The sequence below is a fragment of the Arvicanthis niloticus genome, chromosome 2, assembly GCF_011762505.2.
Source record: "Arvicanthis niloticus isolate mArvNil1 chromosome 2, mArvNil1.pat.X, whole genome shotgun sequence".
Taxonomy (NCBI): Eukaryota; Metazoa; Chordata; class Mammalia; order Rodentia; family Muridae; genus Arvicanthis; species Arvicanthis niloticus.
Genome location: NC_047659.1, coordinates 51107897 through 51135332, shown reverse-complemented (window position 1 = coordinate 51135332; position 27436 = coordinate 51107897). Strand labels below are relative to the sequence as shown.

The window sequence follows — 27436 nt, the reverse complement described above, 5'->3', positions numbered from 1 at the left end:
GCATACACACACTGGCACACACACGCCAGTGCATTCACACAAAATAAATGAACAAAGGTGTAATTTTTAACAAGATGATGCTTTATTGATATCTTAAGGGAAAAACTCCGTTAAGGAAAGGTCATCAGTTTTTGCCTGGAAGGAACCATCTGCACAAGTTTGGCTGACTGGGAGACGGAGTTAAGTACAGTAATCACTTAGTATCCTCCAGCTCTCTACCCACGAATGCAAACAATTGCAAATGGAAAATACTAAAAAATATTTTAAAGAATGGGATACTGAATATCGAAGACTCAGTTTTCACCATCTCATATACACAGTTTTAGAGAGTATTCAGAAAGGGGGAGATTTAGACCACTTAGGAGGACATGCATTTGTTTAAGTTACATGCAAAAATGTGCCAACTCATAGGAGGGACTGGAGCATCTATCAGCAGGACCTCCTGGGACCAATTCCTTCCGGGCTCCTAAGGGCAGGTGGCCAGAAAAGTGTGTTTTAATGTACCCAAAACGAGGCCTGTCTTCTTCCTTTGAAGAATTAGGGTAAGGCCTTGGGAAGGAAAGCCTCATACTTATCCTCCTGTGAACGCCACAGCCAAGGTCAGAGAAACCAGCTTAGTGTTCCCAAGTGTCCTCCCTCCGCAGGCCCAGGGTCTGAGGTGGCGGTGGGTAGCAGCAGGTGAGATTCGGGTCAGCACCATCAGGAACTTTAGAAGGTCAGCAGTGAAACTGTGTTTCTTTCTAAAAATTATGGCATTTGTCTTGTTCTATCCAGACAGACCCTCTAACCCTGCCTGTCTGGTTTTCACGATGGCAGTTTACACCGTAAACAGTATGCACAACTGTTTGCACATTAATTCAGGGGCTGTGTCTTAAAATGAGCAAAGTTACGTTATTGAGCTGGTTGGCTGGTTCCTCACCAAAGCCATTTTGAGGCTAGACTCCAGGCACAGTGTGCTGCCAGCTCACTAGTGTGTGGAAGGGCAGGGACATCAAAGCTGCTGGGATGTGCATATGAAGAGGAAAGCTGGATGCTGGGGAGAAAGATATGTGGTGTGTTCCCTGTGACCTTGATGTGGGAGACATTTTTGGCTTAGACCAAAGACATTATTAAAAATACACTTTATTTAAGTTAGCAGAATATTGTATAGTCAGATTTTTAAAAAAGTTTTATACTGTATTATATTATGAGTAGTTTGTGTGGAGGGGGCAGGCTTCCTTTCTGCTTTATTATTTGGATAAGATTTTTTAAAAACAAAACCCATGCATTCTTTAATAAGACATTTTTATTTCTTAGAACACACAAAAAACCATATAGTACAATTATTTTTAGTGGAATGCCTGCCTCTTTGCTACTGAGTTAGGTCAAATTATTTTATGCGTTTATGCTTAAATTTATTTATGCTTTTCCTTGGATAACTACTAGCAGTTTGAAAACAGTTTTATTAATTAACAAGCTGAGATGCAATATATCATCACATCTTTAGATCTCTGGCGCCAGCTAGTGGTAACCGAGAGGAACTGCATAGTCATGTTCAAATCCCGAAGTCTGCTTTGCCAATAGCCTTTCTCCTGTTTCTACCACGTTTTTCTTCATCAACATAATGGGGAGTCCTTGCAATCGGTCAGCGAGGAGTAGAAGAAATTATAGATGAATTTAGAAAAGCCAGTAGGCCAGGGGCAGAGACAGGAGAGGCCAGACAAACTCAAGCACTTTCCCAAAGAATTTGAGATCTTATTTATTTATTTATGATTCCTGGCATTGGATAAAGCAGTTCAGATTTTGCCAATGAGCTCTGAGCCTTCTGTTTTTCATTTGTAGATAGGTTTGAATATATACCTAAGCCCCGTGAAAACTATGAACCTCAGCAGAACAGCCCTGAGGACACCCTGTGAGTGGAAATTTATGTTTGCTTCTAAGTAGCAAATATTTCTAGTGTGGACAGGAATTCTGAGATGGCATTTGTATCTGGCACTCTACAGAAAAAAAATACTCAAGTTTCATGCAATTTAGATGTGGAATTCAGTTTACTCTCAAATATAAGTTTACTCTAAAATTATGGTTATAATGGTTTTTATGAAAACCAAAAATGTGGTATTTAAGAACAAAGACTCTTTGGTAAGCTATTTCTTTCATTTAATTAAGCAATATCTGACTCAACTGGGGTTATAGAGGTTGCTAATAAATAAATCCTGAAGCAGAGATATTACATTCATTAAACGGTGGGAGCTGTTTATAATTTTATTATTGCTAAAATCAATATTACTAATATACATGGAATTTATTATGAAAAAAAAGCTGAGGGTGGTGAAGGGCTTTTCTTTCGGAATGTCATTTGTAGATCTGTGTCGGTTGTGGAGAACAGGGACCGTCCTTGTTGGGAAGAGCTTCTTGTATGTTTTTGGAAGGTAAGTCTAGCTCGAGAGGTTTGCTGCTGCTTAACCTTGGTTAAACAAGCTTGTTTAAGCTTGGTTGATGCGTGTGCTGTTGGGAAATAATGTTTAAAATCTCTCTGATGGGAGACATCTCACTGCAAAATAGACGGCCATGGCGCTGCTGTACGAGGTGTTTTAAACTCTTGCTGAAATCTGAATAGTTTGTATAGAAAAGTCCTCATTTCCACCAAACGTTGGTGGTCAAAATGTTGTCATTTCCCTTTTGTATTTAATCTTTCAAGCTTTGATGTGTAAGGACATTTAAAAAAAGATATCTCTCTCTCTCTCTCTCTCTCTCTCTCTCTCTCTCTCTCTCTCTCTCCTTTTTACCTCTTAAGATGGAGGTTACATCGTTAAATAGGTTTCAGATCATACCTGAAAGGAAGTATCATTGTATTTTTGGAGAAAGGAGAAAGATAATTGATTTTAACAAGGCTGTATTAATGACAGAGTATAACTTGAAATAGAAGTGAAGGAGAGTTGAACTGCCACAAACGGTTGAGAACTGCACCAAACATCAACGACTTGTGCTCTTTGACATCAGTTTCGTATGTGTCACACTGATTTTAAATGCTGTTTGTCATTAGGCCTGTCCTCAAAACTGTTTAGTGGTTGCTTTAAAATATTTTGATGCCTACTATAATCCTTATGTAATTCCCCATGTGCTGCCAAGCAAATGCTACAAGATAGCATCCCATCATAATCTGAAATTTGCCCTCATAAAGATTTTTAAAATTTATCATTCATTGCAGTGTTATTTCTTCTTTCTGAAATCACGCAATCAGAAATTAGCTGTATATTGCAAATGAACACATTTAAAGGAAGCAAATGTATCTGAATGTTTTCCTGATTAAAAAAAAGAAAACCTCTTTAGAGATCAGTCTCTATGATGTTTGACATAACGACACCAGCAAATAACCGGTTCACTCAATTCCAATCCTTGCATGTGAGATGGTCTATAAAATTTTTATAAAAGAAATAAACATTTTTATTCAAGGCCCTGAATGTGACGACATAAAGAGAAACTTACAAATAAACAGACTTGCACGTTCTCCCTGACATCCCTGTCTGCAGACGTGAGGCCTACTAAAATGCAGACACACAGAGTTAAATATTTGCTTGGCTTCCAGATGCCATGACTGTGAAGCTGCACTGTCTTCTCCCGCATTGGGAGCTGGGAGCCCTCTGCAGAGCATCCCTTTAGGAGGCATTGGTGCAGGATGAGGGGGCGCAGCTGGCAGCCAAGCGCTGCAGATGGTCCCCCTCATTAGCCTACAACGCTCCACGCAGCCATCCGGAGGAGGCTCGGGATGGCACTTGGACAAGATGTTAAGCTAGCCTCCTGTTCAATGTCATTACAGTTTCTCCAAATCCTCTGCTCAGTGTGCCCTGCCAGGCTCAGGCCAGGAGAGGTGACAGCTCCAGGCCGATGTCCCCATAGCCGACCCCGGGAAACGTCCTAATTCTGGGCTAACCTGGACCATCCGCAAACGCAGCGTGGTTCCCCGCATGACAGGCCTTGACAACTTCATTTCTCCTCTTCCTCGTCTGCCCGCTAATTTATCAACGCTATGGGATTTTAATTCTGTTTCCTTTACCCTTTGTTTACGAACCAGCCTTGGAATCAGGGCATCCAGCCCGGGCAACCGGAAATGTTAGTTAAGTTTAGCAGTCGAACAGCAGGGGGAGCTCATACTGTTTTACGGCCCGCAGTTTCTCAAGCTAGATTGGAATAATTATGATAGTTGAGGTCTTACAATTAGAACATAGATGTTTACAATCTGTGTACATGTGTAACAAAGATTGCAGAACACAGACAATCACCATTCACTAAACGACTGTTTTAAGTCACAGAGGGGTCCATTTTTATTTAAGTATCAGAAGTTACCATTGTGCTAGGGGGTTGAGGGTGGGTGGGTGACAGGGTAGAACTTGGCAGCAAGAATTTCTCTCTCTTGTCTTTTAATGTAGCCACCCCCCCAAGTCTTTATCGAAATAATCTAAAATCCGTATGCAATCTTGTAGCGGTCTGACACCTCTAGTTACAGCTTAAAACGTGTTTTTATTTTCTTCTTTAGATTTTTATTTTATGTGTATGAGCGTTTGCGTGTATGTGTTTTTATCATGTTCATGTCTGGTATCCGAGATCAGGTCCTTGAACTGGAGTTGGGGATGTTTGTGAATGACCACGTGGGTGTCAGGAGCTGAACCTGGTCCTCTGCAAGAATAGCAATTGCTGTTAGTGGCTGTGTCTCCAGCCTCGGCTCCCCCTCCCACTCCCCCCCACCCCCCAACAGAGACATTAAAATGGGTCACTTGAGGACTTTTTTGAGATGGTGAAAAGTGAGGACAGGCTCTCCTGCAGTCTATGTTGTGAGTCAGATTTCAGTTTTAAATGTTAAAGTTGATAACGTTTAAAGCCCGGCGGCCTTTTCCATTGTGGTGCAGAGCTTGAGGAGGCCCACGGGTCAGTAGCTGTGCTACTGTAAGATGATTTAGGACGTCTGAATTACTCTTTGCTTTGTAAACCGTTTTGATGTCCACGGACATGCATTTTACATATTGTGGCTCACTTACGGTCCCCCTGGAGGGGCGGAACTCTGGAGCGATGCTTAGGGTTTACACTGAAGATTCAGCTTGCAGCCGTAGAACAATCAAGACTACGGTAAGAACTGTTTTATAAATTTATAGTTTCTATGGAGTGAGTTTTGGGTTTCATTGGAAACAGCATAAAACCAGGCATCAACAAGGGTGTTGAATATTGGCTCTAAAAACACAATTACAAAGTTAAGAGTAGGGCTGGAGAGATGGCTCAGCGGTTAAGAGCACTGACTGCTCTTGGAGAGGTCCTGAGTTCAAGTCCCAGCAACTACATGGTGGCTCACAACCATCTGTAATGGGATCTGATGCCCTCTTCTGGTGGGTCTGAGGACAGCTACAGTATATTCTTACACATTTAAAAATGGGATGGCTCTGGGGACAACAGCACCTGCTGCCAAGCCTGACTGACAACCCAAGTTTGAGTCCTGGGGTGCGCCTGATGGATGACGTCAGTAAGCTGTATGGATGATGTCAGTAAGCTGTCTTCTGAATAAAGAGCAATAGACACTGAATACAACAGCTCACACCTACCATCCCAGGCAGGTGCAGTTTTCGGCCAACTTGGTCTGCTTAGTTTTGGATCACATATTGAGAGCTTGTTTAGACAATACAAAAATAAATAACTTTCTTTTTCTTTTTTTTTTTAAATTTTTTTCTCTTTTCTCTTTTCTTTCTTCCTTTTTAAAAAGTGTTAAATAGGACTATGATATATAGCACCATTGTTAGTTCTCTCCATATTGAAAACAATGTAACCTCCAAGTGATCAAAAACTGTAGACGCAAATCCTGTTCCAAGCCTTGGAGGCTGGGAAAACTTAACTGGGAAGGTGGTGGGGTGGATGGTGCAGTTCCCAGAGGGACATGAGCATCTAGCGAGAGTCAGAAGCAAACAGGAGTGGTGAGAAGTGCACAGGTCAGATGAAGGCCTGGGTTGTGGTGGTGGTGGAGGGGGAGGAAAAGGAGGTGGTGATGGTGGGGGCAGGTGCTCAGGGCTCTCTGTGATGTTCCATGTGCTGGGTAGAAGCCAGGGAGGGTTTTGGAGGGCAGTATTACAGCAATTATACTTCAGGCTGGTTGATCTGGTGATAAGGTACAGGATTCTTGAAGAACCAATCAGAATGATAACACAGCAAATAGAAAGTAATATTAAAAAATAACTTAAAAATCCCCATTCACATAGTTTTAGAATATATTTTTAAAATTTTCCCTTGATGATTAATTGATTGATTAATGATAAAACCCAGGAAACTAGTTTGAGTGGAGAGTATATGGTCATTTCCTTTCCATGGTAATTGCTAATAACATTCCACATTTCATATTTTATTATTCTAAATGCTATTGTGTTGTTTTATTGCTTAGTAATCTGATAAAGATAACAGATACTTTTTAGTTTATTATTATTGGTGTGTGTATGTGTGTGTGTGTAACATGTAAGTGTGTGTGTAACATGTAAGTGTGTGTGTAACATGTAAGCAGAAGTGTGGAGGTCAGAGGACAGCTTGTGGGAGTCAGTTCCCTTTTTCCTTGGGACCCAGGGAGCTACTGCAGTCAGGACTGTGTGGCAAATGCCTTATCTTCTGAACCATCTTCCCGGCCAACAGACACTGCACCTGTAAGCTCCTCTCCAGCTCTCATTTGACTGCAGCTGTGACACAGCATTGCAGCTATGGTTGCAAGCTGTGACTTACAATGCTCCTCTGAAGATCTGAGATTGTTTTATGGCTACTTTCAGGTACCCTATGCTGGGGGAACCACAGTTCATTCAGCTATATGCTGACAGAAAGGGGGGAATAGGTTAGAGTGACATCCAGTTGTATCAAGTATTATTCAACAATATCTTCTTTTAAAAAGAAGACTCATGCTTTACAGATCTGATGCATGGAGCACTTGACCTGATCGATCCATAAAAAGAATGTGTACAGTAATACGCAAAAATAAAAGGCGGGATGGCCTGGATCTGGTTCAGCTGTACAGTACTTGCTTAGCATGCACAACCTTTGCCTGGATTCCAACACAGGAAGGAAAAAAAAAAAGAGCAAGAAAACATCAGGTTTAGTGACGCATAGCTGCAACCTTTTACTTGCCATGCAGAGGCCACTGGGGACATGGAGCTCCAGGCCACCACGGGCTACACAGCGAGGCACTGTCTTCAGAGCAACAGTAAAGGGGACCCTAAATTAAAGAGAAGATATTTAAAAGCTTTTCATAATGCTCACTATTAAAAATATGTGAAGAATACGATTTATGTTAATAAATCGAGAAGTCATATGACATCATTTTAAAGTATCAGAACACATTGGGATGGAGAGAAAGCCCGATGATGCAATCCTTTTCTTTCTTGTTTTGTTTTTGAGAGGACCTTGTGGTATAGCACAGAGCAGCATTGAACTAATGATCCTCCTGCCTCAGCTTTCTAAGTAGTAGGATGCAGGTATATACTACCGTACCTGGCTAAGACAATTGTTTTATTCCAGACTGTGTTACCAGCCACTTAGGCAAGGTAGTTCAGGCCTGTGTCCCAGTACCCCGGAGGCTGAGGTATGACAGCTGCTGAGTCTGAGGGCAGCCTGGGCTACAATAGTAAGTTTTAAATCAATCAGAACTATATAGTTCAACGAGACCCTGTCTAAGAAACATCTGCCCCACTCCCATCCCTAAAAATACCAAAAAAAAAAAAAAAAAAAAAAACCAAAACCCCAAAACAAAAACCATAACCATTTGACAAAATGCAGGACCTTAACTGTGCAGTATTCAAAAGCAATGAAACCAGCACCGGAGTTCCTCTGCTGAGCTGCTCGGACCCTGACTAGGGGCACTCACTCCTGGCTCCCGGTCATCTCTGACTTCCACGTCGGTGTGCACTTCTACCTAACTTTGTGTAGATACGTGGAACTCTTTAGAGTCTGTGTTTGGCATTGTCACAATTTTTGCTTGGCTCAGGAAGGGCAGGTTGATTATCATTAAAGTGTTATTTATTTCTATTTTATTAAGCCCTTTTTACATTCATGTTACAGGTTAATTTATACTTTTATTTCATGCACTACTTGGCTTTACTGATTAATATGCCCCATGGCATTCAATAAAGTCAGGCAGTGGAGGAAATAAGAGTGGTATTAATTTCTAACATTGCTATAAATTTCCCTTAATAAAACCAGCCCGATAGCATTACAGAAATTGTACAATGGATGCTTCCAAATTGTTAACAAAGACGCAACTAAACAATTTTTCCTTCCTGAATTTAACGCAGCTATATTGCCTTTTCTTTGAGGTGTTGCAACGAGACAATCTGTCCTTATTGCTTCTCTCTTTAACAGGTAATCTAAGTGTTGGCATTACACCGCAGTCCACAACTCTTCACAGGGCTTATTCCAAAACATCGTATCCAGACTCTAGGTTACAAAGTGTGCAAATTCACCCAGGCCCACAGGCTCCCTGCAGGGGGTGGAGGGGATTTTATTTATGGATGGGTTTTCATTGAAGATTGGAATTCCATTACAGGCGTCTGTTATTTTTCCTTCTTCTGTATTTTTAACAGTCAATCCCAGTTGTCGGGCTGGTGAAAATCTATGTGCCCGAATTATTAATCCACCACTCCAACCCCAACTGCTCGGTGAAGTAAAGTTAGAATTAGGATTTATAGGCGTGTATAAAGTGGAGGACATACTACCACCCACTGAATTTTGGGTCACAAAATTTTTATGATAAAGAATGTACTTCATTATCCAGTAACCAAATTCATGTATTGGAACAGAGCATTTATTCGGTGCTTTTCCTTTATAAGGCCCTGCCCAGTGGTTCTTAACCTTCCCAATGCTGCGACCCTTTAATACACTTCTTCATGTTGTGGTGACCCCCAACCATAAAATTATTTCATTGCTACTTTACAACTGTAATTTTGCTATGGTTATGAATTGTAATGTGAATATCTGACGTGTGACCTCCTAAGGGGTCACGACCCACAGGTTGAGACCACCGCATCTAGCCAGTGCCTGCACTCCTGCGAATGGGTTCACATCAGAAATTTACTTCATTTTTTCCTTAATCGTGAGTGAGCCTTAGCTTGAGGTCCTCGCCTGAACCTTCCAACACTTTCTTTGAGCTCTTGCATTTAATGACTAGAAAGAAGTTTCTTTCCAGGGATCTTGTATCCAGATCCTGGGAAAAGAAAGGCTTTCCTTTCAGGAAGCCGTTCTTGCAAATACCAGGGCGACTTAACAGTCAGTCCACACAGGCATTCGTCCATGAGGGCATTTGTTTTAATCGGAAAAATCTGTTTGCTAGCTATTCTGGAAAAAGATCTTAGAAGAGTTGATTCAAGCTGATCATCCTCGTTTTCCTCTTCCAGACAGGGTTCAATGTAGCCCAGGCTAGCCTAAAACGTTTCCAGACAGCATCTGATGTAGCACAGGATATCCTTGAGCTGTCTTTGTAGTTGAAGATGACTTTGAACTACCGATCTTCCTAATTTTACCTCCTGAGTGCTGTAACTACGGCCATGTACCATCACACCCAGTGTATACACTCCTAGGGATTTAACGTGAGACTCACACACGCCAGGCAAGTGCTATGCCAGCTTCACTCCCTGCCTTTATTTTAATTTGTCTTGGTAAATTTTATAAAGTAGACAAAATCTAGTATATCCTGTTGGGATGGATTCCACAGCTGTCAACAACACATAAAAAAAAATCATAAAACAAACATGTGCATCTCAGTCAGTAGGCTGAGGGTTTTCAGTATAACCCAGTGAGGGCATTTTATTGATGAAAAACTGAAAATCAAGCGTGTTGAAAAAACGCATATGACAGTGAATGGAGACAGAAAATAAAGTTGTGTAGCTTAGCCCACAGGAAGTGAAAACACACAGTGACTGGACCTTCAGGACTTTACATTGGTGGCCAACGGAACTGCTTGGAACCAAACTCATCATATTATTTTGTAAAGTCACTGCAAGTAAGAAAAGTACAACTAAACGGTAAGAAAAACGTTTCCATTTTAGATACATGGTTTAGAAGTATTAACACTTTAGGAACTTGCAGACTTGTATTATTTCCCTAAGGCATCTTTGTAACATTTTTGGGCATTGCTTCGTGCTTCAAAGCAAAGTTCTGAGAGCTTTGGGTGCTGCTGTAAAAATAAACCAGTGGTGTATGTCGGAATCAGACCGAATTCGTCTGGCAAGCCCTGGATCTTACTGATGTAGTTACGAATTTCAGACGCTCTCAACCTCAATCCTGAGTGCAAATAAATGTTTCGGAAGACCCCAGCTCAGCAAAACGTGTGCACACGAAAGGAAATATATAATTTCCCTCTCTTGAAGCACCTCCCCCAACTATGCTAAAGTATTTCTACTACCCTTTGAGGTGAGGATATTATTTTTTCCCCTCAAGGGAAACATTGTATTCTGTAGGATGGCTTGTGCTGTCTTTTGTGTCATCATTAGTGCATTTCCTGTTAAAGGAAATGACTTTTTTTTTTAAAGTATGCTAGTTTAAACTTAAAAATAAGGACTATTGACTTTTAACATGTATTCTCATGGCTGATGCCATTGTAGACATGAAGAATACTGCGTGGGAAATGCTTGTCATATGAATGTCATTGTCACAGCCCCCTCTTCTGAGTGGAGTGGCTCAGGCTTGTGTTTTTTTGAGGGATTAGCAGCTGAAGTTGAGGAAGTCAGTTTTATAGATAACCTGACCCTTCACTTTTAGATGAGTGAAGAATATTGTGATTTTCTAAAAAAACAAAATATATACCATATCTATAACATAAATTATAGGTCAGGAAATAACTTCCAAAGATATTGACAAAGGCCATCCAAATGTTATGATAACATTTTATTTAAGAATTTAGTTTTTGCAAGGTGTGGTGGAGCACACCTCTAATCCCAGCACGTGGACAGAGGCAGGCGGAGCTCTGTGTTCCAGACCAGCCTGATCTATAGAGCAAGTTCCAAGCTGTCCAGGGCTGCTCAGAGACTCTGTTTTGAAAAGGCTCCCCGTCTCATTTCATTTGTGTATTTCTTTTTCCATTGAGTTTTTCAAACCCACCATTTTAAATGTAACATTTTATCTGAAAATTTATGTTTATAAACTAGAAACAGTAAAATTAATTTTTTGATGATATAATTTTCATATCATATCTTTAAATCATGGTCACTAATAAAAGTATGCAATAAATATGCAGACAAATTACACTATTAAGATGCTATCATTTATTGAATGGAACCTATGTTTTCATTTAATTTATTCTAATCCAGATTGTTTAGCTATTAAGTAAGAAAGAGAGTTACATTGTCTTTCCTATTCCATACTCAATAGAAATATACTTAAAATTTCTCCTTTGGGTGAAAATATGGCTACTGAAGCTTTACTCTTGTTTTGTTTGTTTGTTTGTTTTTGAGACAGGGTTTCTCTGTGTAGCCCTGGCTGTCCTGGAACTCACTCTGTAGACCAGGCTGGCCTCGAATTCAGAAATCCACCTGCCTCTGCCTCCCAAGTGCTGGGATTAAAGGCGTGCGCCACCACTGCCCCGTGAAGCTTTACTCTTAAAACCATGGTGACTTTTAGTTTGAAAAGTACAGGGCATTACCTTGAATTGTGATTTCTTTCTTTAAACAACAACAACAACAACAACAACAACAACAACAACAACAACAACTTGCCATGTAGTTTTGGCAAGCCTAGAACTCACCATGTAGACCAGGCTGGCCTCAGACTAATGAAATCTACAACCTGCCAGTGCCGGGTGCTGGAATTAAAGGCATATGCCATCACACTCAGATTTAATTGTGATTTGATAGTAACAGATGTCTGTTGAGCACTATTCTTTTAATTCTTATTCATATGTATGTGTAATATATGTGTAAGTGCATATGTATATGAGGAATATGCTTGTGTGTGTGTGTGTGTGTAAGCAGAGGTACAAATAGAGTGGTTTCCTCTAATGTTACCCACCTTATTTATTTGTTTATTATTTTTTGAGACCCGTCTCACACCGAATTTGGAGTTTGATGTTTGGACTGTGGCTGGTGGTGAGCCCCTGAGTTCTACATGTCTCTGCCTTCCAGCACTGGGGTTACAGGGCATCCATCTGTGCTTGGTTTCTTAAGTAGGTACTGGGGATTAAAGTGAATAAGCACTTTACCCACCGAGCCATCTTTCCACCTCCTCACTCTATACTTTGTTTAGCTTGGCCTCTGAGTGTCTGGTTGGTCTTCATGCTCACCCACCTCAACACTAACCAGACTGGACTCGTCTGTACCACCCGATTTTTCTACCCGCTGCCTTCTTAGCCCAGAAGGCCTTACCCTCCGAAACCATATTGTCTGCCATCCTTAGGAAATTGAACATTTTAAGCAAGCCTCATCCTCTACTCCACTTACCACTTTCTGAATCATGGGGATGGTGGAGCAAGAAGGCAAATTCTGAGTGAGGTGACAAAGGCGGAAGAGAATGGGGGTTGGTGCACTGAGTCTGTGCAAGAGGCGTGATGGTTTCCACGTCAGGACCAACACTGGCTATGGTGTGAGGAAAGGATGGTACAGGATCCATCTTGCAGAAGACCAGTTAGGAGGTAGGAGGCTGTTGCTGGTCAGGTGGAAGATTACGAAGGCTTGGCAGAAGCCAGGCTGGACAGTGGCGTAACAGGAGAGTGCGGGTGCATTGAAGAAGACAAGGAGACCAAAGTTTCAAGGAGGAATCAGTAAGCAACATGGACAAATGATGCAGACAAAACCTGTTCCTTGAATTTGGTGACTAGAAGCTCCCTGGTGACTCTTTCTAGGGGAGTCCCAGGTGAATGATTAACAAAGAAGCCAGTTGGGCCGTGGAGGGTTTCAGAGATGAATGGGAAGGGGCCTTGGGGTTGGTAGTCTGTGGGCTTTCTGCCTTTCTGTTTCCCAGGGTGAGGTCCAACGGATGAAACCTTTTGATCCAATGGATGAAACCTGAAGTAAGAAGTTCAAGCCTCGAGATGATCCTGTGACATAGGGTTAAGCATGAGCTTTTTTACGGCTGAGCCTCTGAGAACTTGGGAGGTTTACACGCCAGGCAGAGGCTCACAGTGGCTAAGTAGCTGGGCGTTAGGGAGAATCCAAGTCTGATGATGGCTGAGCCCTCCCTCGATGAGGACAGAGTTCCACGTTGCTCTTCCTTCTTGACTCCTAAGTCTGCTTGTCATCACAAAGTTGGTGGACTTTCACCAAAACACGAGTCAAGTGCAAAACTGTTTCCCCCTGATGCATTTTGAAGTGACTATTGATGACCTTACTTATGCATTTAAAGTGACCATTGGCTGGGCAGTGGTGGTCCACACCTTTAATCCCAGCACTTGGGAGGCAGAGGCAGGCGGATTTCTGAGTTCGAGGCCAGCCTGAACTCTGGTCTACAGAGTGAGTTCCAGGACAGCCAGGACTACACAGAGAAACTCTGTCTACAAAAACAAAACAAAACAAAACAAAACAAAACAAAACAAAACAAAACAAATCATTGATGACCTTACTTGATATTTATGAAATTCATTCTTTCTTTCTTTCTTTCTTTCTTTCTTTCTTTCTTTCTTTCTTTCTTTCTTTCTCTTCCTTCCTTCCTTCCTTCCTTCCTTCCTTCCTTCCTTCCTTCCTTCCTTCCTTCCTTCCCTTCTTCTTCTTCTTCTTCTTCTTCTTCTTCTTCTTCTTCTTCTTCTTCTTCTTCTTCTTCTTCTTCTCCTTCTTCTCCTTCTTCTTCTCCTTCTTCTCCTTCTTCCTCCTCCCCCTCCCCCTGCCCCTCCCTCTCCCTCTCCCTCGCCCGCTCTCTCTCTCTCTCTCTCTCTCTCTCTCTCTCTCTCTCTCTCTCCAGTATTAAGGAGAAAATTCAAGGCTTTTGTACATGCCAGGGAAGCTCTCTACCACCAGGCCAGATCCAGTGTATTTCTCCTCACTGCTGAGAGGTTATTTCATTCTATGAGCTCCTTACCACTTGTCCGACTTATGAATTAGGGACTTACAGGCTATTTTGAGAGTTTGCAACTGGGAAGCCTCCTTCTTCTCTGAAAAGCCCCTTTCTGCCTTCAAGAGAAAATTTAAACATCTTGAAATAGTTGAGAGTCTTGGGATTCCTTTCTCATCCTGGACTTGAAGCTGGCAGGTGGCTCCCGCAGAGTTGCTTTGCCTACCTCAGCCAAGCTTGCGGAGCTGCAAGAGTATTTATTTCCCAATCAGACTGTCTATCTAAGAGGTCAGGTGAATGGAAAAACCAAAGAACCGGTCAGCACCAGACCTCCCCTGTCCCCTAACCCTGCACAGCTTTGTCTCACTCTTAGCCAGAAGTCAGCTGGTATATTTTTCTTACCTCGGTCTTTTCAGCTGGTATATTTTCCTACCTTGGTCTTTTGATCAATGAATTATTTCCCCTCATCTGTACAAATCTTTTGACTGCAGTAACTTCATCCTTTGAGGAACAAAGTGGGAAGCACTCACAAAGTCAAATAGCTTTAGCAACGATCTAAAGCAATTTGATGGGGGAATAAATTGTTAACTGATTTTTGGAAAAGGGAGGCACTGGGATAGAATACAACCAGGAATGAGATCGAAGTGCAGCTTTTATGTAATCACAACAGAGAAGACAGATGAGGGTCATATACATAATGGTCCAGCATCTAAACTCAGGAGCCAGAAGTTGGGCTAGGGTTCCGGCTCGGCTCTATTTCTTATTTCTTGTGACACTAACGCTCCTACCTCTCAAGGTTAGCTGTTGTGAGCACCCAGTGGGGCTGCTGAGGATCCAGTATCTGCTGCACCAAGGGTTTGTGCCTTGGAAGGGATGCTGGCATATTTATATTATCCTGACAGAGCTGTCATCTGTGTCATAGCTTTTCACTCAACATTTAAGAAGCCTTTGAAGGCAGCTGATGCCAATAAAGTAGAAGTGCTATTCACGGAGACAAGACAAATAGGAAATCTTAACAAGAGACCATTTTAAAAAAAGGTTTAGTCCTACATGAAGTGGGACACAAGTTCTGATCAGTCTGAGGAGCTTCCCAGGGACTGTGATTTGAATGGGATTTTACACAACTTGGCTAAGAAAAAAAAGTGAACGGCTTTCATTTAGAAAAAAGTGTGCAGAGGAAAACACATAGAGGAGGAAACAAAAGACCTATTTCTGGGGGGATAAAAATCAAATTATTGGGGTGACTTGTGACTTGTTGAGACTCAAACCCAGGGCTTCATATATACCAGTTAAATAATCTACAAATGCTTCTTTTTTCTCCATAAAAGGTAAAAATAACACAACATGTTGATACTGATATATATGTATATATTCAAAAGAAAAAATGTATACACACACACACATACAATATTTCATACAATATATTCTGGTTGTGGTCCCCTTCCTCTGTATTTCCCTCAGTCTCCCCCTGACTCCCTCCCATTGAGGTCACTCCCTTTCTGTCTTTTGTTAGAAAATAAACAGGCATCTAAGGGATAATAATACAATATAATAAGATAAAACAAAAACAAATCAGAATATAATGAAACAAGCAAACAGGAGGAAAAGAGTCCAAGAAAAGGCACAAGAAACAGATATAGACACAGAGACCTATTCGGCACATTCAGGAATTCCCATAAAAACTGGAGTCCATAGTATATACACAAAACCTATAAATTAAAATTAATAGTAATAAAATAAAGGTAATTTTTTTTTTTTTTAAAAGAAAAAGCTCTAACTCAAGGAGTTGTGAGACAAGGAACATCCAAAGCCATCTCTGAGTTCATTTTCTGGTGGCATCTCCTGCTGGGCATGCAGCCTGTCCTTAAGAGTGGTTTGTTTCCGAAGTGAGACTTCCTTAGAGAAAGTTAAAATTTCATTTCCAAGTGGTTATAGATTGGAGATAGCTTCTGGTTTAGAAATGGGGGAATGTGTCTACTTCTCCTTTCAGCTCTGGTGCAGACGGTGCAGACCCTATGCATGCTACCTCCACCTCTGTGAGTTCATATGTGTGTCAGTCTTGTTTCCTTGGTGTCTTCCACTCCTCTGGTTCTTACACTCTTTTTGCCTCCTCTTCCCCTCAGGGTTCCCGAGTCCCAAAGGGAGGGCTGAGTAGTAGTTGTATTTGAAAAGGCAGTCTTGAAGTTTTTGTGAATTGACTCATTTGCCACTTTCTTTTAAAACACGTCCCTTTCCTAATTGATTCGACTATAGCATGAAGGAAATTGTATTTATCCGTGGATTATAGGGATTGCAGATTTTTAAAGAACACACCATGTCCCGATGACACCCCAGGTAGACAGTGTCCACTAGGTGGCGCGCACGGGCCTTCGCGGTAACTGCTGTGGGTTTTCTGAACCAAACTAGGGAGCTTTGTGCCACCCCTAGTGAGGCAGCTTGCCCAAGGCCAGCTCCAAATGCCTTAAGCTTGGGGTTCCCACAAGCTGTTATGACAAACAGGCTTCCAGCAGCAGCTTGCAACCTGCTCAATCTCAAACCGCAGGTTGCAAAACCAGAAGCCACCCCCCAAGCTGCTTCAACCCAAAATACTAATGTGGACAATGACTCGGCTATTTAGAGGAAAGGGATAAAGACACGAGGGGAGTGTTTAAAAAAGGAGGTCCTTCTGCATTGGTTTTCATGACAGTATTAATTTTCTCTCATTTTGTAAGGTTGAGCACAACGTGAAATCGTGGCTAGATTCTGATGCAGATTTCAGAGTGGGAGGTGAAGGCATTTTGATTTTCTTTAGGAGAGAGCCAGCTGATTCCCTTTATTTTCCAGATGAAACGCTGACGGCTTGGTCATAGTTTTATCCTTTATTACTGGTCTAAAAAGGGACAGGTGTCTTCCTTCCAACCCCAAGCAGTAATGGCTTTGGCATAATTCTTCCCCCCCCCCCCCCCCCCCCGGTTCTTTTAAGTTTATGGAAACCCGTTTCTCATTGTTAGGCTAAAGATGCAGATAAGAACAGAGGACCCTGATTCTTGTCACACGAAGGCTGCTTCTCAGGCGATTAGAAAGCAGCAGCCAGGGTCTTGACGGGAACGCGTGACGAATAACCATGGCAACGCAGTTACAGACCCCGCAGGCAGGGCCTGCAAAGCCCTGGGTTACCTACGCGCACGCGTGCACCTCTGCTTAGGCGCAATCCGGAGACCGGTTCTACGCGTTTCTCAAAAGCTTGCCTGTGCTGGTTTATCTGAGCTGGCTGAAGGAGTTTTTCCAGCCCTGTAGCTTAGTGAAACAGCAGCTTGTCTTGAGTTCAAGGGTACCCCTAATTCTGTAATTACAGATCGGCAAGTTCATTCTGATTTCGGCCTAAATAACTTTTAAAAAATTTAAAGATATTTTTGTGTGTATGGTGTTTTGCCTGCACCACATCCTTAGCACCACATCCGTGCACAAAATAAGATTTTTTTAAAAAAAGTCAAATTTATAGTTCTTGTAAAATGATAAAAAAGTATCCTTTGCTGCGTTTTCTTGTACTTGCCCAGCGTTCTTATGTATGTAATTCCCTTTTTATGGTGCTGGTGGGAGGGTTTCAATGGATTTCTTAAGATCTCTTCCAATGTTATATAATTTTGGTTCAGAAATATTCAGTAGTTCAACAAACCCAGACAGAAACGTAGTTAGGGGTGTGTGGAAATAGTGGAGTAGAGACAGAGTGGTTCTTTAAAAATGGAATTTCCTAATAACTTCGTTGACTTAAAGAAATGTGGGTGGACCATATGTATTTCTGGAATTCAGAAAATTTTTTTTAAAAAAATGTTTTGCCTGTTATTCAGTCTGTGCTTATTGTTTCAAATGAAAGGAATTAACAAGCAGAAATAAAGCACCTTTTCTGTAACAAAATATTTAATTTTGCTTACTAAAATGTTCGATTTAAGTACAGACCCAGAAGCCAGCGATGTCTGAGGAACATCTGGAAGTGGCAGAAAGGACCGCCGAGGAAGTGCAAGGTTCGCGATGTAATCTCCAGATGTAATATACTTCCTACCTCTGGGTGGCGCTGTTCAACTGCTTCTTGTTTTTATGTGCGTTTGAAAGCCGTTGCTTCCTGTTAGATACATTCCTTAAAGAATCTGTTAAAGAGACATTTCCTCTACCCAGTTATGTCTTAAATAACTTTATTGTCACATGGATATAAATTCAAAGTGGTTGTGATATGCCATTTTAATTACCAAAAGATGACCAAATAATATTAAAGATTGTTTATATGGGCAATTGGCCAGGTTAAAAACCCGATTTCGTCTTGCTGGAAAAGAAATTATCTATTTACATTTTGATAGGCATTTAACCTGAAAAGACCATTAAAATACTAGAGTTTTAGTTTAACTTTGTTGTCACTTGTAGAAGTAATTTTAATTCCATAGAGATATTCGGAGTCAGTTTTGTGAAAGGGAAGGGTAGATATTGGGAAAAAAAACAACCAATTAAAATGTAATTTAAAAAAAAACCTAACATTAGTCACTAAGATATTTTCACTTAAACTTAAAGCTGAATACTTTCAATATTAAAACACCCCCCCCCCCCCAACAAAAACCTCACAGAAACCCATATCTGTGTCTTTAGAATTCTTATTTCCAGGACAGGATTGTTTTAATAAGTAGCAATTGTGTTTACAGTCTTGGAAAATGTTAGTAGGTAGTCATAACATCTCTTACAAACCCGCAGTGAGTTAGTTTTGTGGGCCAGGAAAGCACGTGCACATGTCGAGTTCTTTATTCAAAACTCAGGGCCAGTCAGAAATGCCAGATGAAGGGGTTATAAGTGCCAAAGTTAATTTTGTTTTGTCATATACAAAGTAGTTAATGTAAAAATTATTGATTGATATTCTCCCTCTTTTAACTCTTTTAGGACTCAATATTTAAAGCAAAACTAATTTATCTAGGTGTTCTACCGCACAAAATGAATTCTACTGGGACAGGCAAGGCCAAGCCTCATTATGGCATGATTGGTTCCCTTGTTGAACTAGCCTAAGCCGGTTGCTTTACTTTTTCAAAATTAGGCACAACAAAGAATTTAACCCTTGAGATGCTGGGGAATTGGCCTTCAGTATTATAGTAACTGGGCCACGCAATGGTATCGGGGGACATCAGCGGCAGAATGTCTTTCCCCTTGTGGGTACGCCTAGGACACAGGTGAAGTACTGTATTTGTGTATGAAGGATTTATATACCAGGGTTGATGTGTTCATTAAAGCCAGTGGTTCTCAACCTTCCTAATGCTGAAACCCTTTAGTACAGTTCCTCATGTTGTGATGACCCCAACCCTAAAATTATTTTCATTGCTACTGCATAACTGTAATATTGCTACTGTTAAGAATTGTAAATATTTTTGGAGATAGAGGTTTGCCAAGGGGTTGCTAACCACAGGTTGAGAACCACTGATCAAAACAGTTTCCCCTTCCCTAATATGTACCACTATATTCAAGACCTTGCCTTTAAAAATGTGTGTGTGCTGTGTGTGTATGTGTGTTAGGCATGGTAGCACATGCCTTTCAGAGGTAGCACAGCATTTAGAGGCAGAGGCAGGCAAATCTCTGTGAGTCTGAAGCCAGCCTGATCTACATAGTGAGTTCCAGGATACCCAGGCTACATTGTGAGACCCTGTCTAAAAAAATTGTATGTAAATAGTGAATTTACTTCTTTGCCTGGGTGGCCAAATAGTTGTTCAGATTTGCTTAATTTCTGAATTAAGTATATATTACTGAACTAAGTAGTATAGCCACTAAACACTGGTTATTGGTTATAACTACAAAGGTATGTTACTTTTTTTTGTTTGGCCCGTGTGTGTGTTTTTATTGGGGATTTAAAAATGTCTTTTGTTTTTAGTGCTTGGGGATCAAACCTATGAACTCTACCACTGAACTACACCTGTAGCCCCACATATCTGGTTTGATGGGTACTTTTTGGTTGGATATAGCAGTCCTAAGCATGGAAAGCCTTGAGGCTAAGATGCCTCTTTTGTTCATTTTGAGCATCTCAGCTCATTTTGTTTTCACAGACATAGTTTTCTTCATTTAATGTGCCTCATTTCTCCAGAATGTTACCAATGGGTGCAATATATTTCCTTCTTGTTGCTGTCAAGGAATACTTATTTGTAAAAAAGATGTATTTATTTTAGGCATGTAACTGTTTTGTTTGCAGGTATGTATGTGCATTACATGTGTGTCTGGTACCCAGAGAGGCCAGAGGAGGATCTTAGATCCCCTGGAACTGAAGTTCTGGACAGTTGTGAGCCACCACACCAGCGCTGAAAACAACCTGGGTTCCCTGCAGGAGCAGAAATTGCTCTTAACCATTGAGCCATCTTTCCATACCTAAGAAATATTTATGTATTGACAGTGAAGGCATCCAGTCAACTGATGATCCCTCATTCAAAGATCAACATGGTAGTTACAATGACGATGGTCTTTCGTTCATCCACACTGGTGGGATTAAACCCAGATGGTGGAATCAGATTCACAACATCCATTTTAACTGAAAGGTATTAACAATTGCTGCATATTCCTACTGTAAAAATAGCCTAAACTAATTATTCCAGGCGGTCATTAAGTCACAGAAATTACAGTGGCACTCGAGAAGAAAATCTCACTAATTTAAATAAAAATCAGGATAAAAAAATTACCTTTACAGGTCCAATTGTTTTAAAGTGAGTAAGTGAAAAGTAGCTTATTGCAAGGCTCTGTAAACCTCCGGCTATTGAATTTAATTCCTCTGTAAAAAGCGTAGCCTTAATAGAAACTGCTGCTTGAGAAACCACACTCTCAGCCCATAACATGGCCTATGTTTCTGTTTTAAATCCAGTATAAAAAAATATTTAAGCGTCATAGATTTTACTGCCCCTGTATTCTTGTCAGCTCTGATACAGTAAGAAAGAATAAAAATTTATATCTTGTGGACATTTAGTAAACGTTAATTTTTAATTGACAGTTGAAATGTAATCTCCAAATAGATGTGGATGTTATTAGCTTCAATCATTTCACAGTAAATAACTGGATAGGAAACGTTGGAAGGGCTTTGATTCTCCAGTAGGGATTGTGGCTGGCGCTTAGAGCCAAGCATTTTCAATGTCATTTCCATAACCAAATCTTTCTCCTGCAGATGCCAGGACGAGCCATCTTCAGTGAAAAACAACTCAAAAGGGGTCTCGGGTTGTGGGGAAGAAGAAAATTAAAGAGAGCAAAAAAGGAAAAATGGTCTCTTCTTAGTTTTCAGTTTACTTTTTATTTCAGTTGGAAAAATCCCCGCTGATTTTTTTTTTTTTTTTTTTTTTTTTTTTAATTTAATGCATCCTGGGAACACGCCGTTCAGGATTTTGGCATGAGAACTTCAAACGAAGTTGGTAAGAGAGGCAAATGCGTAAGTGGAAAGTTTGAGGAAGCTGGCAGCGGGGCGGGAAGTCAGTCTTTCGTTCGCTCCACCCCCTCTCATGTGAGTACAAAGCCGGAGCCGACGCCTGAGTCAGAGCCAGGCTGGCCCCGAGATCCCCAGCATCTGCTTCCTCAACTATCACCCAGAGGACTCTGGTGCTAAATCACGGCGTAAAAATAGCTTCAGAGACCCAGCTTCAAACAGATGCGTCGTGGTGGGCGTGGAAGAGGGTTCTGGACTCTTCTTAAATTCCCCATTACCTGATTAATGGATGTGTTATTTTTATATTAGCCCATCATACTGTTTACCTTGCATACCTAGATGATAAGTGCAAGCTTCACATTTGTATCCATCTGAGAGAAGCTACTTCCTCAATTACATTGTGTTTGATACTAAAATCTGGACCTGAACTTTTTGGTTGTAGAAGGGTTGATTGGTCTTTAATCAATAATTACAAAAGGGGAAGCTTTACTTTAGACACAAGAAAGTATGTATTTTGAAAGATACATTAACCCCCCTCCCCCCCCAAACACACACGCTCTATGTATCTTACCACTAATACCAATTGCCAAAAGCTCACGGGGTCCATCTGTGTTTTTGCCAACAAGGAATTTTATGGCTAGACTTGTTATCTCGATTTAAGATCTTTTGAGGTTTTATTTCACATACAGGAAAGTGTATTCCAGGCCTAGTTAGAATTGTTGCAACTTGATATTAAGTTATAGCTTAAGTTTTCCCACCAAAACAGCATCTGTAATAGACGAGGTTAACAACTGGGGAGTTCAGCGCCTTTAATGGAACTGATCTACTGAACAAACATTGACAGTTTTTAGTGGCTATCTTAAAATATACATTATTATTATGAAAGAGTTAGTCCAGTTAAGCCCTTCGTTTAGAAGATGCCCAGTCTGACCTTGTTCAACTCAATGTGCAGGAGGAGAGGGCTTCTGGGTTTATTTAGATTTGGTGATAAATCAATAGATTTGGAGCCAGTAAGGACAATATTACTTTCCTTGCCTCTTCTTTTTCTTTCCTTTCTGGTTTTTTATTTTATTTTATTTTATTTTTTTTTTATTTCTGAAAGGCAGAGATGGTAAAGCCTGTTCGGTGAGATGTAGGTCATTATAACAATTATATATTACGAAAATAAAAATAGTGGCCCAAGAATAGATCAATATAACAGTTGGTATATATGAGGAGTCAAGAGCCACATCAACATTTCTTATTCTATCTGTATGCACTGTGTGCTGAATGCATTTTGGAGCCAAAAGAATTATAATGGATTAACATCGGATTTTATTTAGAACGTTCTGAATTATTAAATAAGCAGCGAATTAAAACAATCAGAAAGCTTTGCAAATATGAATGAAGAAATCAGTCTGGGGTTTTCCAGAAACCTGTGCCCTGGACACCCTCAGTGAGTTTTGTATTCCGTGGGTACTGACGTCCTGTGACAAGTTTGAGTGTCGAATTTTTGGTTCAGTTGTGTACAGATTCTAAGGTTGTCCGATTACTCGTGTTTATCATTAAAGCTGTGGGCTCTTGGCTTTGAAGGTGGTTTAAGCAGCCAGCTCCCAAGTTCACAGAGGTTTGTGCACACGCCTTCCTTGGAAAGCTTGCTGATCTGCAAAAGCACTCAGGAAAATTTATTTTAGATGTGCCTTTGTTTGTTTTTATTGTTGTATCCATTACAGTATTTAATGGTCCATTTCCCTAGTGGGAATTTGTAAGCCAGACAGTTTTAGAGATTTCTAATAGAAAAATGTAACACTGATCTCATGATACCTCTTGCCTGTGACCTAAAGAGATGAAGATGTCTGAGTTCAAGGCCAGACTCTGGATATACACATAGTAAGCAGGAGGCCAGGCAGGTTTTCGTGAGACTTTGTCACCAAAAAACACATAGAAAACCAATAGGAAGAATGTAACAGTATTTCCATCAGATCTCTACAGAAGCACCAGGGGGACGGATTTACCCCAGCGTTCTCTTCAGAAATGGAATATTCCAGCTTCCATTGATCAGTCGCTCAGCTTTGCTGGCTTCTCCCCTGAGTGTCCAGCCAATTGTTCATATCATACTATTTAATATCGTATTATTAAGCTCCTGGGAACTTATTGCTTTTGTGCCAGGCACTTAAGGAAGAGGGGGATGGTATTATTTATTTATTTTTAAAGTTGTGTTTACTTGGTGTGTAGGAGTGTTTTGTGTGTATGTGTATATCTGGGTACCATTGTGTGCACAGTGGCTGGGAATCAATTTAAAATTGTTTTTTATGGGCCACCATGTGTGTGCCTGGTATCAACCCAGGTCCTCTGGAAGAGCAGCAGATGCTTTTAACGTTTGCGCTGTCTCTCATGGCTGGAGCTGGCTTTTGTACAGGGTAAGACTTCAAGTAAGAGCTCAAGAATTCATCTTTCCAACACTGAGTCTCAGCTGAGCGCTTTCTCTCTCTCTCTCTCTCTCTCTCTCTCTCTCTCTCTCTCTCTCTTTCTTTCTTATTTTTCTTTTCTCCCCCTCCTCTTTCTCCTCTTCCTCCTCTTCCTCCTCCTTTTTTTCCTCCCCCTCTTTCTTTTGAACAGGGTCACAATATGTAGCCCCGACTGGCTTGCAAGTTGCTATGTAGACCAGGTTGGCTTCAAAATCACAGAGCTTGCCCTGCTTCTGCTTCCTGAAAGATTGATGTAATGATTTAGTTTTGGGGAACTCTCTTTCTGGTGTACTATGTACTTTATTACCTAAGCAAGTAAAACATATGCATGTCGACACTTAGACGATATAAACAGTCCCTCGTGATTCTACTACCTAGAAAAAAAGTCACTATTTTGATGTATGTCCTTCCAACTCTTCTTTTTCATGTATAACTATGCATGTGAACTATTATCCTTACCATAGATTTCTATTGATCTGGGATCATAAAAGTTACTATTAATAACAATAACTGATCTTCCTCATAAGCAACTTCACTTGACAATAGATTTATAGCTAATAATGTTGATGATTGTGGAGCATTCTCTTATGGGACTATGCCATCACTTATTTACTGTATCCCTTCCTTATTGGTTATTTTTATCTGCTTCACACCTCACACATCACAAGAGATGCTGGGATGAGTACTGGAGCTCACACACTATTGGGACTAGTCAAGAAAATGTTCTAACTACCCTCCTCTAAGCCATCAGGGTGAGTCACCGTACGGTCCTTTCCCCTTCCATCCTGAAGTTAAAATGTATAGTCTATTTGAATTTCTTCACTATGTGAGACAGCTCAAAACTTACCAAACTATTATTAAATAAGGGCACACTGCTCTGATTGATGATGGAATTACTTTCTGTCTCAAATTGATTCTAGACTACTTGTTTGGCCTCATTTGGTCTTTAGTGGCATGAAAAATGGACTTCTTTATTAGATTCGTTCTTATAAAAGGAAGAAATGGGATTCTGAAAGCTCACATTTCCTGGAGAAAGTTGGTACCTGGCTGTATCTTTGTATAGTTTCGTCAGATGGTGTCTGGGAAGGAGGTTGATCTCTGTGCTCATCCTGTACCATTTTATAAGCAAGGAAAGAACTCATCACTCTTCTCAAAGTGCAGCGAGAGGAACGGCTCTTGAGAACAACAGCAACACCATCTTAAATGGCTGTGAAGGTGCAGGCAAGACTACAGCTGTGCCTTCAACCCGAACATGTGTTGTGTGCATGTGCGTGCGCGTGTGCGTGCGTGCGTGTGTGTGTGTGTGTGTGTGTGTGTGTGTGTGTGTGTACAAGTCTGTATGCATATGTGAAGATGGAGAGTTGTTGGTTAAAGGACACAAAGTGCCAGGTTATACCTGATAAACATTTTTTTGCATGTGCTTCAGCTGTGGCACGCTGCTGCTAAATGTCATTTTAGGAATGTTTTCTAGATCTGCACAGGTGTGAGGAGGCGGAGACACCGTAGAGAGCCCCGGTGTGGAATGCGCAGGCTTGGAACTCTAGTACCTTTTGTAACCTCGCTGGCCTTTGGATCCTAATTTATAAGGAAACATGTTTATCAATGTTCGGAAAGCAACAAGTCCTTTTTGGGTGTTTCGTCCTCTTTGTAGGTATGTACATATATTTCATTTGAGCCTCACCAAGTGGATTGTGCTGTTGTTATCCTACTTTGTAAATGAGGATGAGGATGCTCAGATAGAGAAGGTGAGAGGGCTACCAAATCTGTTTCATCAAAGAGAAGTTGATGGAGACAGGCTTTGTGGCCTTGTTCCACCAAGAATGTGGCTTCTAGCCACAGTGCTGGTTGCTGCTCTTCTGCTAAAGACAACAGGACTACAATTCCCAGAATCCCTCCTTCCTGAGCTCACAAGGAACTCTAATTCCAACACAAACACCTGTGAATGAGAGAGCTGAATTTGTGGTGGTTTGCACACACTTCCAAATGACGAGGTGGCCTTCCCTTTTGATCTCTTAGATATAGATGTTTCCCACCTAGTTTCTCCTGCTTCTGTGGAGGTTCTGCCTCACTGCTAAGGAGATCTAGATGGGGAAATCAGGAACTGTGGGAGATTCCTGCCATGATCAAAACTCTTGAATGAAAATTACACTTAACACTTGTCTTAGGGTTTCTGTTATATCTCGAAAACACCGTGATCAAAAGCAACTTGGGGCAGAAAGGGTTTATTTCACCTCACAGGTGAAGGAAGTCAGGGCAGGAACCTGAAGGTAGGAACTGAAGCCGAGGCCACTGAGAAATGATGTTTCCTGGCTTGCTCCCCATGGCTTGCTCAGCCTGCCTTTGTGTACCATCCAGGACCAGCTGCCTAGGGGTGATACCAGCTGCAGCGAGCTTGGTGATAGGAATTGAACATGGATCTTCTGGAAGATCAGCCCGTGCTCTTAGCCTTGGAGTGACCTCTCTACCGGATGTTGGTCCCCTTTGAATGCCATCTGCTTTGCTGGGTTTTGAAAGAACTCTGGTGTCTCTGGTTGGGATTGGAAGCTGCACTGAAGCACGAGGATGCATATTGGGAGCTGATGAGAAAGAAGAGTTGTGTAGAATAAATCACTGTTAATTAGAGATTGTGGGATTTGCAATTGGAGAATAAAGACAGAGAGATCGTTATTTTTGTTTGAAATAAATCAATGCCATTAATTGAGATCTGGTCCTATACAAAAAACAGGGGAGAAATTGGAGATTTACTATTTACTTTTGTCAAGTAACACCAAATAATAATTAAGTTTAGTTGATTAGAATTTTTTTTCCCCTTATAACTTGCCAAGAGAAAGAGAAGCGGGAGTGACCCTCATTGGGATGTCTTGGAATTTAAAAGAAAAATCAATAAAATTTCATCATGGCTTTAGTTACTTAAAAAAAAAAAATCATTGTTTTAGCAGAAATAAATCTACCAACACACCCTGGCTGTGATCACACTGGCTTAGCATAGAGTAACTGCCTGGGGATCTGTTCTCCAGCAGTCGAGTGGAGGACCTGGGAGTTTGTGGCCCCAGGACTCTACGAAAGGATGGTGTGCAAAGCTGTTGCTAGAGAGGGGAGAGGCAGGGGTTGAGGGTGGGGTGAGCATGAGCCCTGGATAACCAGTGAAATGTAAAGAGGTAAGGAAATGTGGAAGACTCTTGAGCCTTTGGCCAAAGGGTTGAGGTAAACCCAGCTCTTGCAAAAAAGGCATTTTGGGAATTTTAGGCCCTGCAAGACCAGCAGGACATCTGCTTTCTAGGCCTCACTTCGAGAGAGAGTCTACTGAGGAGAGAGGTAAGTGACGTGTATTAGACGCCAACTCATCTCTCTTGGAAGATGGACACATAACTGAGTGAGAGTCGGCAGTGGCTCCAAAGAGCCAGTGTAGGATGAATCGTGGTGTAGAGGAGGAACCCAGGGCAGACAAGGAACCAGCAGCCTAAAGTCCTTACGTCAATGCCGTGATCCAGCTGTGTGCGAGTACAAACCGCCTCAGACAGACTGCACACTGTTTCCTCTTAAATAAATCAAGGAGAGTGGTGGTGACCTCGAAACAATGGTCTTTGAGGTCATTCCTGAGACCATCAGGACGAGGCATCCTGGTCTCAGG

The 27436-nt window shown here is 41.2% G+C and overlaps 2 long non-coding RNA genes across 3 annotated transcripts in view; both read left to right on the top strand.

Annotated features, from left to right (window-relative positions):
* LOC143441344 (uncharacterized) overlaps positions 1-21202 on the top strand; it is a 35599-nt gene extending 14397 nt beyond the window's left edge. The window contains exons 3-5 of one of the 2 annotated variants that reach the window (XR_013108652.1): positions 17889-18035; positions 20150-20489; positions 21107-21202. This is a non-coding gene — a long non-coding RNA (uncharacterized LOC143441344). Of the gene's footprint in view, positions 1-2341; positions 2409-2773; positions 3275-17888; positions 18036-20149; positions 20490-21106 lie in introns of those variants that run through there. The other variant, XR_013108653.1, reaches the window with a different exon arrangement.
* Positions 21203-21326: 124 nt separating this feature from the next.
* Positions 21327-26595, top strand: LOC143441342 (uncharacterized). The gene is made up of 3 exons (XR_013108650.1): positions 21327-25020; positions 25277-25456; positions 26161-26595. It is a non-coding gene; the product is annotated as an uncharacterized LOC143441342 (long non-coding RNA).
* Positions 26596-27436: the final 841 nt, after the last annotated feature.